General features: G+C 35.4%; 1 protein-coding gene across 2 annotated transcripts in view; it reads right to left on the reverse strand.

The window, feature by feature from the left end:
* Nucleotides 1-13,300, reverse strand: part of PALS1 (protein associated with LIN7 1, MAGUK p55 family member) — a 77,751-nt gene that overhangs the window by 40,306 nt on the left and 24,145 nt on the right. The window lies entirely within an intron of this gene.

The raw sequence follows: 13,300 nt of genomic DNA on the forward strand, positions 1-13,300 counted from the left end.
CTTCTTACAGCTTTTACTTCATAATTAACTTTAATCCATCCAGAATTTACTTTGGTACAGATTTAAGGGGAAACTTGAACTTCATTTCTTTTCTTCCAAGTGATTAACAATTATTCTAACACCACTTATTGAATAATTCTTAACTGTTCCACCGATTCATGATACCACCAAATTCTTACATATAACAGGGTCTGTTTCTAGTCCATTGGTCTATCAAAACCACAATATCTTATTATAGTAGCATTATAGTCTTTCCTCATATTGGTATGACAAGTACTTGGCTCGTTACTCTTTCAAAAATGTCTTGACTATTCAAAATGAGTAACAATAATTTTTTCAAGGTACACCCACACTCTCCCATTCCTCCAAAAAGAAAAGTCTATTGAGATTCTGACTGAAATTAAACCTGTATGAGTCTGGGAAAAACTTACAGTGGGCACTACTGTCATATACACAGTCATATGGAAAAAACCCTCTCACCTTAAATCTTTTTGTTAGTTTTCTTCATACAGTTTGCAGAAAAGCTACTGATTCTTACACATGTATCTTAAATACTACTACTTTAAATTCTTTCACAGACTTGAATAGTTCTTCAGTTGATTCTTGAGGTTCCTTACCCTTTTCCTCCCAAATCAAAACAGATTTAGTCCCTATAAAATACATAGATATGCTCTTTAATAATTTAAAAAGCAGCAAATAACTAGGGGGAAAAACTGGAAAGTCGAAACTGTCAATCATGTGACCCAGAGCTAAATAAAACTTGAAAAGTAGCTAGAATTTAACCACAAGCTAAGATAATATCTAGAACACTAGACAGAAAGAATATAGATAGGGAAAACTGGGAGATGTTTGTCAGAGTACAAACTGTTGCTTTTTTTTTTTTTTTAAAGATTTTATTTATTTATTTGTCAGAGAGAGAGTGAGCACAGGCAGACAGAGAGGCAGGCAGAGGCAGAGGGAGAAGCAGGCTCCCTGCCGAGCAAGGAGCCCGATGTGGGACTCGATCCCAGGACCCTGGGATCATGACCTGAGCCGAAGGCAGCTGCTTAACCAACTGAGCCACCCAGGCGTCCCACAAACTGTTGCTTTTAAGGTAGGTTCTGAGGAACTATATGATGACTATATAGTCAATAATACTGCATTGTGTGCCTGAATTTTGCTCAGAGTAAATCTTAAGCATTCCCATACTACACACAAACAGAGTAACTGAAGTTATGGTTGTGTTAATTAACCTAATTGTGCTAGATATCTCACAATGTATACATCAAATCATATTGTACACTTTAAAAACATATAAATTTTGTCAAATATGATGTAGTAAACCTGGGAGGAAAAAAAGAATATGGAACATCAGATTCCATCAAATTCTTTTTTTTTTTTTTTTAAAGACTTTATTTATTTATTTGACAGACAGAAATCACAAGTAGATGGAGAGGCAGGCAGAGAGAGAGAGAGAGGGAAGCAGGCTCCCTGCTGAGCAGAGAGCCCGATGCGGGAGTCGATCCCAGGACCCCGAGATCATGACCTGAGCCGAAGGCAGCGGCCTAACCCACTGAGCCACCCAGGCGCCCCAAATTCAAAGAGGTTAGCACAGAATTACCTAAGTGTATAAAGAATTCCTAAGAGTATAAAGAATTCAATGGGCTTAGAGTATCTTTAGAGCAAAACAGGAAAACATTTAAAAATCTTAAAAGGAAAAAGAACCACAAGACCAACAAAGTAGTTAAGGCAGTAATTGTCTACAATCTTAGGAGGACTTAGACTTCACTGGGTAGATAACGAGATTCCTGTTTAAAATTTCAGTAATCGTTTAAAAGAGCTCAGACTGGTTGTCAGGGCAATGAGAAAAACCAAGGGCTTCAGATCTCACTACTGACTGTAACCAATAAGCAACTTTAGTCAGCCCCAAATATAACTACCTCTCTGTTGTCTCTTCAACCCCAAGAACATTGAAACTTTTAAAGGAAAGGAACTTCTGTGTTAATCTCTCCTGGTACCAAAGTCACCCATAAGGACACTGCGATACTGACATTGTTTTTAAAAAAAAAAAAAGCTGTTGTTTTATGTTCCAGCTATAATTATTGGTGTTAATTTGTTATAACATACAGCCTTTCAAACATTTTTTTTAAAAAAATGCTGATTTAACTACATAGGTCACATAGTAAATGTTTTGCAATCTGTTATTTTCCATTTCTTTAGAATAAATACCCAAAATTACGGATCAGATAATAAAAACATTTAAAACTTTGGTACATATTCACAGATTGCCCTCCAGACTGCTACTAACTCATACTCCTACCAGTAATTAACTTGAGCGCCTGCTCCTACAAACAGGCCAAATTAAGGATTATTAATTTTTCCATTGTTTGTGATCTGGTTAGGAAAAAAAATGTTTCTTTGAATAATAGTGAGGTTAAATATATTTCCACAAGGTTAGCAGTCATTTGTATTTCTTCTTTCATCTACTTTCTAATTATCTTTTGCCTGTTTTTCTTAGTTTTCTTTTTTTCTTAATGACTGGAATTATACTGATTATATAAATATCCCTGAAGTGTTATGCAGAACATATTGAATGTAACCTTTTCTTGCTTTATCAGAGCAATGATTTTTTATTTTATTTTTTTATTTTTTAAGTATTTTATTTATTTATTTGACAGAGAGAGATCACAAGTAGGCAGAGAGGCAGGCAGAGAGAAAGAGGGAAGCAGACTCCCTGCTGAGCAGAGAGCCCAATGTGATGCTTGATCCCAGGACCCCGGGATCATGACCTGAGCCAAATGAAGGCAGAAGCTTAACCCACTGAGCCACCCAGGTGCCCCTGGAGCAATGATTTTTTAATCGAGGATATTTATGAGAATAAGAGAATTTGCAAAGATAAGTCTTGAGTTCTACCTCAAATACAATCAGAATCTCCTGTGTCTTCCTGAATGATATGTCATTAAATATAAATATTATGTATTGATTTTAAGTTTATTATAATGTACCCTTCTGGTTAAGAACCACTAACTTAAAGGCTTTATTACATCAATTACTATAATATTTTAAGACATGGTATACTTAAAGCGAAGGTAATCAAACCCATTTTCTTCTATACTAAACGACTGCTATATTCAGTTTTTGTGTCTGTTTTTTATAGTTATTCTATTTCCTTGTTGACAGATAGTTTTTGTTGCCCTTTTTTGCTCTGTGGTAAGCACAGCATATAATTCTCATATTTAGAATATTGTAAGTATAAAATAAGATAGTGTAGTCATATGTTATAGAGAAAAACTAGGAAAAGAAAGAGTAATTCAAACTAGGAACGACTTAATGAGAGATGCAACTTGAAATCAATGACCGTATTTCAGATCAATTCATAGTTCAGACACTGCTCAGATAGGAAATAGGAAATTTTGTTGTTAGTCCAAAAACGGAGAGTGTAAGGGAATGCAGGTTCCAGAGAAAGATGAAATCTGGCTATTTGTGTATACTGAATTCTAAAGCCACAAAGACCATGGAGCAGTTTAAAATTCAGGAGGAAAAAAAACCCAAACAACTCCAGGCCAAACTGGAAATGTTTTTCACTCAGTAGGTCAGGGAATAAGATCAGATCTACAGGAACAGGAAAGCTGTAATGCATAATAATACAAAAGAGTCCCAAACAGGCTAGTGACCTAGTACCTACCTACATAAGTGATGCATTGTGGGAAACCTAAGGACCTTGCCAATGCCAGAAATATAAAAACATTTAACGCGGCTCAACGTTCGAGATCATTAGGTTAACATCAAGACCAATTTAAACATTTAAACATTCTTTCCAACTTTTACATTCTTTTTCACCTCTTTAAGTCCTAGTCACATTTTTGTTGTTTAATTAGTAAAATCTTCCAATGAAATTATCTTTCTTAGGAATTGTCTTTAGACTTATTACATCAATCAATATTATCAGACTGAATTGAGATCACTTGTACTTAAGCTCAGCTTTTAAACACTGCCAACCATTTTTGAAAAACTACAAATATATATTTGGCCCAAATTACATTTTAGTCACTGCCATTACTAAATAATAAGATATAGAATATCATATTATATGCGTATGTGGGATTTTATTTAATCCTCATAAAACCCCTGACAAACATTTCCCAATTTAAAAAACAATCTCAAACCCTCCAAACTAGAGACATACATAATTCAGATCAAATCTCTGGAGAAAATTAAGCCATAAACAAAAAATGGCACCCGGAAGAAGAATCCACTTCTTCAAACTTTTAAGGCAATGATTTTCTGCCACACCAAGGGAATAAAGAAGATAAACTCCTTCCCCCACCCCACCCCGATTCTACGACTTGCTTATGTTATTTATCTGTTTTGGAAAAGCTGTCCCGAGATGTCTTTTGCCCAGTACAGCAGCATGTAATGTACCCAGGTCAGTATTCAGAGGAGCTTATTCCTTCTAGCTATCTTACCACATATGTTTAGAAGGAATTTTCTCTAGCTGTTTGTGCATCTTCTTACATATAATGCATATAATCCATGTGTTTTAGTCACCCTGCAAATGCTACTTTTATAATACCATGCAGGAAAGCTGCTTAAAGTACTCTCATCCTTCAGATCCAAATACTTCCATTAAAAATGTTTGGTGAACAAGTTTGCTAACTTAATCTTAGCAGACACTCAGTGAATTTTTAAAACTTCATTAAATATATGTAGATTGACTGGAAGATAAGGACTAAACCATATGTAGTTGAAACAAATGAGTATTTAAAGACAAAATACGAAATACTAAGTGATACAAACCCTCTGATGAAATTGTTTTCTTAAAAGCCTTTTTTAAAAAAGGCTTATCGGGACGCCTGGGTGGCTCAGTTGGTTGAGCAGCTAGCTGCCTTCGGCTCGGGTCATGATCCCAGCGTCCTGGGATCCCACATCGGGCTCCTTGCTCGGCAGGGAGCCTGCTTTCCCCTCTGCCTGCCATTCTTCTGCCTGTGCTCGCTCTCTCTCCCTCTCTCTGACAAATAAATAAAATCTTAAAAAAAAAATTAAAAAATTTTAAAAATTAAATAATAAATAAATAATAAATAAATAAAAAAGGCTTATCAACTTAAAAGATATTAAAAATGATGCTGCCTCTATCCAGTAAGTTTTAAAATCACAAAGAAGCAACAGATACCTACAGCATTAGTCTTAAAATACTGATCATGATAAATGAAATGAGTTCAGTCTTTACTCAGTTCTTTACTAGAAAATTCTCAATGTATTTCTGACAAAGGGTCTCTTCTTTGATATTAAAGTTGATGTCTAATGAAAAATTACTGTAACACCAACACAGGGATTTCTCACTTTGACACACATTCTCATTCACATTTCAGAAAGTTTCATATAAAATTCTTAATTTCAAAGGTCAGAATATTTAGTTGTAGGTTAAAAAAGTCTTAGGTCCTATATGGTACATCTTTTTTTTTTTTTTAATAGTTTATTTATTTGAAAGAGAGAGAGAGACAGAGAGAGTGAGCTCAAGTGTGAGGAGGTGCAGAGGAAAAGGGACAAGCAGACTCTGCTAAGTGGGGTGCCTGATGTGGAGCTCGAACCCAGAACCCTGAGATCATGACCTGAGCTGAAGTCAGATGCTTAGCCAATTGAGCCACCCAGGCACCCTTATATTGTACATCTTTAAAAGCACTTTACAAATAATCATTATTCAAGAACAGTTATTTTTGTAGACACTTAAAGAAACGTTCCATTGCCTGATGCAGGTTATATTTGTTCACTTAAAACAAACGAAACATTCTGTACAATTCCAGAAGGCATTTTTAAAAATCCAATCAGCTACAACTAAATCAGTTCTGTCAAATACACACCCTCTTCTGTAATTAACAACGAAGATACACAATAAAGAGAGGACAGAATCAAGAGAATACAGACTCCTTTCCCCACTCCCATAAGCAGAGACACAAAAGGGGAAACAAAAGGATAAACAGTGAGATGGACAGGAAAATAGAAAGATATAAGGAGAATCACAGGGCTAGTGAGAAAGAATGACAAACTGCAGAGAGGGAAGTGGACAAAGAAGGGAGTATTGCAGCAGAGACATAACCATAGTAAGGCAGGAGAGGGGGAGGGCAGAAAAGGGGACACGTTAGAGGAGAAGGCAAAGGCAAGCAAATGTGGCTTTGATGATAAATTCTAGTCTGCTACAGCTTCCCTACAAGAAAGTTCTTAAGCTCTAGTTTAAATTCTTTGTCCCACAGTTAGATCTATTTCCTCTTTCTTGATACTCAGTAGAAATTATTTTAAGTTCCCATCATCTTCTCTAACATTTCTTATAACACTTAAATTATTTACCTACATGTATCATATTACCTATTATTATATTATCTGTTACATATTACCTAAAAATTATATTTGACATTGGAATACAATTAATCAGATAAATACAAACATACACATAAATCCACAAATCTACCCCCTGAACCTTCTCCTTTCCCTTTGGTCTTCTCCTGGTAGCCTAAGATACAAGAATGAAGATTTAAATTAGGCAACAGTAAGCAAAAACCAAGAGTTCCTCTATTTGAAATTCTATCTTTAAATACTCAAGATTCTAGACAGTCATATGGGAGAAAGTTTTGGCTTTAAGGTTAAAAAATAAAATTACCAAAGAAGCTAAGGAATCTCCATATTGAAAGTTCTAAGGAACTTTCAAAGTAGTGGTGATAACCACCTATCCTGGATTAACTTTGCTTATTTTAACTTATGCTATCATTTACCCCAATGGAGACAGTTCCTAGAGATCTATTCTAGCATAAGAATCTTCTATCTCATTGTTCAGATAATACAATTTATTTAACCTATCCTCAGAAATTTCTAGGTTTCAACTAACTTTATAACTTTTTCCCTGAAACTTTTAAATATTTCTCCTTTTCTCCTAAATTAGACAGTCAAACTGAATATTCAGATGAGGACCTTAGTATTTCTGAGTATGAAGACATTATATCAGTTTCCAGTATATCTATCTGCTGAATCAAAATTAGAACATTCATTCAGGAAAGCTTTGTTTAAACAAAGATAGACTTTTTCTTTTCTTTTTTTTTTCAAATTTAAGAACAAAAAATTCAGATCTTTGAATTTTGCTCATTAGTGGGCCAAGTCAAAATGATATTTAAAAAAAAAAATCAGAAGTTCACGAAAAATCCTGAACAGTAATTACTCATTAACAAATTGGTTACAAATTAAAAACAAATACCAGTTAAGTATATAGGCAAAGACAGTTAAGAGACACAGCACAGAAAAATCTTACCCCTGGAAATGGCAAGACAATGAAAAACTGTAACTAAAGCCCCAAATCTGGGCTGAGAATACCTGGGTCCTAATTATTGCTCCATCACTTGTTAGTTGCACTATCTGTCACTGGACAACTCACTACAAGTCTCCAGGCCTTTCTATAAAATGAGTGGGTTTGAGTAGTATAGTACTTCTCAAACTTCTGTTGGCAATTCATTAAAAAGTATATAGGGGCACCTGGGTGGCTCAATGGGTTAAGCCTCTGCTTTTAGCCCAGGTCATGATCTCAGGGTCCTGGGATTGACCCCTGCATCAGGCTCTCTGCTCAGCAGGGAGCCTGCTTCCACCCCGCCCCCCACCCCCACTGGCCTGCCTCTCTGCCTACTTGTGATCTCTCTGTCAAATAAATAGAACCTTTAAAATAAATAAATAAATAAATAGTATATATATTTTATTTTAACCCAGCATATACAAACCTATTTGAAATATAAGATTTATAAATACCTATGTGCAATATATTTTAATGTTTTCTATTTTATTCTAGCTCTTAACAAGTTACTGATTGGCAGGATGGCTAAAATTAAAAGACATAAAATACAAGTAGAAGCAAGGATGTACAGAAACTGGAATCCTCACACATTGCTGGTAAGAACACAAAACAATACAGATATTCTGGAATCCTCAATAACTTAAACATAGAATTACCATATAATCAGCAATTCCATTCCTATTATATACCCAAAAGAAATAAAAAATTGGTGTTCAAACAGAAACTTGTATGTGAGTATTCGTAACACTATTACAACAAGCCAAAAACTGGAAACAACCCAAATGTTCTATCAGCAGATGAATGAATAAACAAAATGTGGCATGTCCATAAAACAGAGTATTCAGCCATGGAATGGAATGAAATACTAGTCTATGCTATAACACAATGTACCCTGAAAATAATATGCTACATAAAAATAAGCCAGTCACAAAAGGTCATGTATTGTATGACTGACTTATAGAAAATGTCCCAAATAAACAAATCTATAAAAAGAAAGTGGACTAGGGTTGTTAGGGAGAGGAGAGACTAGGGAGTGACTGCTAATGGGTAGTTTCTTTTAATGAAAACAATCCGAAATTATACAGTGGTGATGGTTGCCAATCTTACGAATATACTAAAAACTCATGAATTACACACCTTTAAAAGAGTTAATTTTATGGTATATGAATATCTTTTTTTTTCAAGATTTATTTTAGAGAGAGAGAAAGTATGCAAGTGAGTGGGTTTAGGGGTAGAGGGAAAGGGAGGAAGGGAGAAAAGCTCAGAGACCAACACAGGGCTCAATCTCATGACCCTGAAATCATGACCTGAGCTGAAACCAAGAGTTGGATGCTTACCAGCCACCCAGACCACCATATGAATTATATCTTAATAAATCTGTTATTAAAAAAAAAAAAAATGAGGGCGCCTGGGTGGCTCAGTGGGTTAAGCCGCTGCCTTCGGCTCAGGTCATGATCTCAGGGTCCTGGGATCAAGTCCCACATCGGGCTCTCTGCTCAGCAGGGAGCCTGCTTCCCTCTCTCTCTCTGCCTGCCTCTCTGTCTACTTGTGATCTCTCTCTGTCAAATAAATAAATAAAATCTTTAAAAAAAAAATGAAAATTTACTGGTTAAGATCCACAAATTAACTTCATGGACTAAAAGGTTAGATGATCTCTGATGGCTTCCAGTTCTTAAAAAAGTTCAATTTTAGGGTGCCTGGGTAGCTCAGCTGGTTAAGTGTCGCTTGGTTTCTGCTCAGGTCATGACCTCAGGGTTGTGAGATTTGAGGCCACGTTTGGCTCTGCGCTCAGCATGGAATCTGCTTGAGATTCTTTCCCCTCTGCTCCTCCTCCTTCCCCCCATATAAATAAATAAAATAAAAAACAAACTAAATTTTAGTGGAATGTACAGTGTGTCACATACTTATTTACATTTTTTCACTTGGTTCTCAAGAAAATCCAGAAGCTGAGGCTTAGAAAAGTTAAGTAAACTGTCTAAAGTCAATAGCAACTATATGAAAATAAAAAGTATTTAAACTCTACATCTGACTCTAGATATCCTTTTCCAATACTGAATGATGTCCTGCACTTCTGAACATATCATGATATAATGATGCAAGTCTTTGCAAAAGGGCAAAAGCTAAAATCAATTATTACTTAATAAGTAGGATGAAATTTTTATGCAATGTGTCAAAGACTGGTATAGCAGTTAATTATTTCTCAGTAGAATTGTGCACATTTAACAACCAAACATTACATGACTACATATATTATAATGTAGTTTTCAAACAGACCCAATATTTTAAACATTAAATCTAGTACTCATAAGTCTAATTATGCTACTCCCAGGAAAATAAACTTCCTCAAAGTATGACTAAAAGAGCCTGGAAACATCTATAGCAGCTGAGGAAAAATTTAATAATAATTACTAGCTTTTCAGAAGTAAGCTGAACTCAAGGTTTATTGGCATTGGAATTGTGTTTGTTGACTTTAAATAAATGAACTTTACTGACAGCCAATCTTTAAAAACATTTATCACAATTCTAGTATATTCCACGGTTAGTCAGAAGTCAATAACAGAAAGAAATCTGGAAGATGTATTTTACTTTGTTAACATCAAATACAGGAAAACTACTACTGTCTTTACTGCTGAATATTCAGAGACATGGCAAAAATATGTAGACACTAATCAAGACTGAGACATGCTATTAATTAATATAATGAAGTATTTTACTCACCCTAGTTTTCTGCCCCTTGGGGTACCTTTTATCTTCATATTAATAGCATCCAGTATGAATTAGAAAGCCCCTAATCACAAATTTCAAGGGTCTCCTTATTAACCACAAAACAGATAGCTCATCACTGGTGTGTGTGGGTGGGTGGATATGCCTTTCCTAAGGTCTCTTCATATGTGACAGATGACAATGTTTCCTCCTTTATTCCCTTTAAATACTCTATTCTATTTACTTGTCTGTAACCCTAGACCAAAACTACTTCTATGTGAATCAAAAACAGAAGCAGTGGCATGTGCAATCAAGAGGTATCTGAAAAAGGATTCTACTTTACTTCATCCTACTCTAACCTGCTTTGTTATTTTCTCAGAATTTCCCTCACAAAGTAGTTTGTTTTGCTTATGAAAGAGAACAAAGACACAGATTTTATTTGAAGCAAAGCCAAGTTTTAAGAACTCATGCCAATTTTAAGGAAAGCTTCCCTAATATATCAAAATTCTTATAATTTATAATATTAATATTATTTATTTGAAATTAAATTCTCAATCACCAGTTTCTAACTTTTAATAAGATTCTAAAATTTTTTTAAAAGATTTTATTATTTGAGAGAGCACGAGTAGGATGAGGGGTAGGGGGAGAAGCAGATTCCTGCTGAGCAGGGAGCCTGATTCGGGGCTTGATCCCAGAACTCTGGGATCATGACCTGAGCCAAAAGCAGATGCTTAACAGACTGAGCCACCCAGGTGCCCCTTTTAATAAGATTCTGACTGCTTTTAAACAAGCAAGTTCAGTTCATCCTTTCTAAATATTTTCTATCAATTCCATCCCTGCATTTTTATTATTAAACAGTGCCTAGTTTATAAATCCTTTCACTAAAAACAACTACCCAAAGTATCCAACCTTCCAAACACATTTTCAATTCTTAATACAGTATTTTCTCTACTCACAGATAAATGATGATGTATCATTGGAAACTGATGGTTCTCTTTCAAAGAAAGAAATCAGTTGTTGCATCCTCTCCTCATTTAAAACAAAGGTGGCTGGCTGTTTCTGGCTGTGAAAGAGGCTGAGAAGTTGCCTCTGGCATGTGTTTATTAATCAAAATGCTGGCAGGGAGACATAACTTTAAGGGAGTACTTCTGTTGTAGTTTGATGTGTTAGCAAATTGTACAGGGAAAACATGTTTGGTACAAAGCTATTACGCTTCATTTTAAAATGAAAACTTAAAACTCAGTACATCCAAAAGTGAAGCTTTGACTGGCAATAACTCTGTAACGTTCACTAACTTTTTGTTTCCTAAAATTAACACATTTGTGTTGAGTCTATCAACATTAAATATATTACTTATTTCTCAAAATATTAAGTATCCCCCTATTCAACAATTGAATTACAAACACCTGTTACATTAAAAAAAAAAAAAAGATTTATTTAAGAGAGAGGGAACATGAGGAGTGGGGGATAGAGTGAAAGGGAGAGAGAATCTCAAGCAGGCTCTGTGCTGAGCATGGAGCCGGATTCGGAGGGTTGGTGGGGGGGGTTCGATCTCATGACCCTGAGATCATGATCTGAACTGAAACTGAGAGTCAGACACTTAACCAATTGTGCCACCCAGGTGCCCCTGGTACTACATTTTGAACTACTCTAAAACAAAATATGTAAAATAACCTTAAATTCAAGGTATTGCACAAAGGTATTTTTGAAAACCACAGTGGATTGCAAGCTGAAGAAAATACAGCTGTCCTTTAATCTACACTTGCAGGAAAGTTAGATAAGTAACATATAAACAGAAATCAGAAAAAGCAAAAAAATTTGAGAGAAATGTCTCCAATCTTCTGTGCTTAGGCAAGAAAAAGTTTCACTAAAGCAAATCTGGCTTAAGCTGTATTTGTTTCTTTACTGAGGGTACATGAATATTAACTATTAGATGGATTTTTCTGCCTGATCTAAATAAAGCAAATGGACAAATACATTAATCTGAAAGAAATTTAAACAAAAACCAATAAAAAGAAAAAGGAAAAATCAGTCCAGGCTTGGGCTGGATACATTACAATGTAATCATTCTCCAAGTCAGAAAGAATATTTACAATATTTGAATAAAAAACAATGGAGGGGCGCCTGGGTGGCTCAGCTGTTTAAGTATCTGCCTTCAGCTCAGGTCATGATCCCAGGGTCCTGGGATCCAGGCCTGTGTCGGGCTCCCTGCTCAGTGCTGAGCCTATTTCACTGCCTTCTTCTTGCTCCTCCCGCCCTGCTTGTGTTCCCTATCTCAAAGAAATAAAAACAAAAACAAAAATAACAGAGTGGTGGGAGATGAGGGCCAGTAAGAGGTAATCGGGAATTAAATATTTTTACTCTAACAAAACTCTTTGGGAAATAGAGCATAAAATCCCTTCAGGTAAATATATTTTGAAAATATGTATTTTTTCTGTTTTCACTATAATTATCTTTTTAAAGGAGAGAGAAGTTTATTGAACACACTGCAAGATACCAGTGGGTAGGACAACAAGGGAGATGCTCTCTCCCTGTTTTCAGTATAATTATAATACCTGAAGGCATTTACTAGACTTCACTATCACTGAACACATCTGATTTAAAACACAGAGAAGCATACATATTACTTTCTCTCACGAAACATGGTTCCTTAATAAATTTTAATGAAGATGATGATGGGATGTAGTAGAAACTGCTTCAGACTTAGAACAAAGAGACTTTGGGAGGAAAATACCATATATACAAATCTAGTATATAAGGTATTTTGGGAAAACTACAAAAAGGTGTTCCATTCCTACTAGCAAGAGCTATGATCCAGTGAGTGAAGAGCACGGTGGACATCATTCTTAAACTCCCTGAAGTACACCAACTGCATAATTATATCAAGCAAATTCAAACTTGGCCCTACCACTTATTAGCTTGAAATCTTAAACACTGAGTTAACTCAATATCAATTTATTTCCAAAATGGAGATTATAGTGTCCTGTTAATAGAATTATTATAGATATCACACAGCATGGTATGAGTACAGAGCTCAATAGACACTTAAATGAATGGCAAAACAACAATGAAAAGTCTCTCCTTCCACAGAAAAGTGGAAGTAGCTCTATTTTCACATCTATAAATAATAAATGCAAAATAGAATACTTAACTTCGGTTAGCCTGGGTCTTTTTTTTTAAGATTTTATTTATTTATTTGACAGACAGAGATCACAAGCAGGCAGAGAGGAAGGCAGGGAGAGAGAGGAGGAAACAGGCTCCTCGCTGAGCAGAGAGCCGGATGCGGGACTC

Source organism: Neovison vison, chromosome 13 (assembly GCF_020171115.1).
Source record: "Neovison vison isolate M4711 chromosome 13, ASM_NN_V1, whole genome shotgun sequence".
Taxonomy (NCBI): Eukaryota; Metazoa; Chordata; class Mammalia; order Carnivora; family Mustelidae; genus Neogale; species Neogale vison.